The sequence below is a fragment of the Lactuca saligna genome, chromosome 8 (genome assembly GCF_052625555.1).
Source record: "Lactuca saligna cultivar CGN05327 chromosome 8, ASM5262555v1, whole genome shotgun sequence".
NCBI lineage: Eukaryota > Viridiplantae > Streptophyta > Magnoliopsida > Asterales > Asteraceae > Lactuca > Lactuca saligna.
In genome coordinates this window covers 30,190,329-30,192,832 of record NC_136424.1, presented here as the reverse complement: position 1 = coordinate 30,192,832, position 2,504 = coordinate 30,190,329, and positions in this window count along the sequence as shown.

The following is a 2,504-nucleotide window of genomic DNA, read 5'->3' as shown; positions in this document are numbered from 1 at the left end:
ACATGATACAAAAATATATGATTTTTATGTGACATTGTATATCATGACAAGCACGTTATAACACTTTGTAGTATTTCAAGGATTCAAACTATTACTATTCATGTATATTCGTATGTTTAAATGCATAAAGTTTATACAAGTACATATGTTCATTACTTTGAAACATACATCTTTATAAGATCAAACACATTAAACTTTTACATACATATCAAGCATAATCTTCTTTTATAAACTTTATACAATGAAATTCATTGTGCCTAGTGACTTAATCACAATTAAGTTAGGGCTAAGAGTTATTTCAAAAACTTTTTAGCTATGGGCTTTTTAGTGAGATGTTATTCATTAGCTGAGTCAAAACACTTAGCATACCCATACTACTCTAATCGTTAATATTTGGATCAAGATACACATGTATAAATCTATACGGGATTGACATCCCCACCTACGGTTGCTAGCTACAACCACGATCGATCAATCGAAGCGGGAGATAAGTGTTTACGCTCATTACTGCAACGTCTAATGAAGCGTTGTAGGGGATACACTCAGTCACATAGTTCGGTTATAGGACTCACTATAAAACATTAACTAGAATATCTCTCTCACTACTAACCATGGGCTTGGTTGCTTTCAAAACTTTTTTAAGTATAGATTTACTTATGTAACATAACAATTTGGCTTTAAAGGATAAGATATATTACAAACACGGTTTAAAGTATGGATTTACTTATATAAAGACACAATTTGGCTTTCAAAGTCTCTTTGAAAAACAGTTTTAACTATTGTTATACATACAAAGAAAATATTTTTTAGACTTTTTAAAAGTATTACTTCTGTTAGCAGAAAACTTGTAACTCTCAACAACCTGGTGTTGACCCTCAAAACTACATGTATTCTCAGGAAATTACTAAACAGACATTCAAAACGGATTGGATTACAGGTGACCTAGTATACTTGTTGTTGTGTTATATGCTTATTTGTTAAGGCAATTCGTGTATTATTATTATTTGTAAAAACATTGTGTTCAAATATCAAGATGGAACGTGAATGATATATTGTTTATTATTGTAGTTGTGTTATATATTCAGTTTACCTGTGATCCATGAACTTAGTCGCACAGTTCGGTGTGTTCTGCCGTCTTGGTTGGGGGTGTGACAATATCACAAACCCTAAATTTTAGGGTTTTCACCCTATATAATCATCATTATGAGGCATGGGGCTGCTTCCTCATCAACTTCTGTAACATCCATGAAAATTCATACAATTAAAATTTTTCAAAACAACCATTTTTTTAGAGATGTGTTTACAAAAAAACATTGTTTCCAAAACAATATTTAAAATCAGAATCGTGTTCAACATAGTTTTCAAAACATTCTTATTATCAGAGTTTTCCAAAAATCATAAGTCCAAAATGTGAGGATGTGTATAGTCACGCCTTTTCCTTGCCACAATCCACCATAAACTAAAAATGTAATCACGGAGCTTAGTGAGTTTCCCTCAAAATACCAACACACAAATAATAACACATATACAAAGCAACATACTATGGGCCCAATCAACCATCGGGTTGGAATACCCCAGGTGTGATATCCCTATTTTGACAGAAAATACCAATTTGTTTATGCTTTGTTCAAAAATCAGAGTAACCTTTTAAAGAAAAGTATTGCGGAATTTGTTCCCAAAAGATAAATATGATAAAGATTTATCAAATCATTTCCGAAGAAATGTATTTCATTATAATAAAACCTCGGGATGTCATGTTCGATATAGATCAAAAGCATAAACAGAATAACATAGGCCTTACAACATTTATTTATATCTATTGGCCTATAATTTGTAATCGCTCATCAAGTCATCCAACTATGCTCTTGTGTCACTACCTGTAATACAAGAAATGGAGTGGGTCAAGCTTGGGAGCCTGGTGAGCCATAGGGTTTTCAACCCACAATAAATAGTTTATTAGTTTCATCACAACAATCAACCCGATTACCCATTCCCGTTATCCTCACTTTAGTGTGCCCTCTCAACTTTTGTGACTGGGATGCCGAGGATCACAAAACAAGGTGTGAATAACCATACCAATTCACTTGGTACCCTTAATATTATCACCTAATCAATGTGCCGGTTAACCACACACGCTCCATTGATCTATGACAAACATTAAGTCACCCTTCGTGATCCTTACTAGTCCAAGTTAGTGTGCCGGTTAACCACACACGCTCCACCCACGACATGGTAAGGTACAAAGTGTGAATTCCATGGGCTAGCACCAAATTCACATTTTTCCTAAAGTAACTAAGATTGGGAATTAAATAAAACATTTAGTTACTTTATAATATTCATCATACTTAATGATAATTTATAAGTCCTTGTCTTACCCGTTCGGCTAACGACCCTCCACCAGTCAAGCAAGCGGTGGGTGAGAGTAGACACCCATTAAGTTGCCATTTTATAGGCAACAACCTTATACCCACCTTATAGACCGGCTTCGTGAATGAGGCCTACTA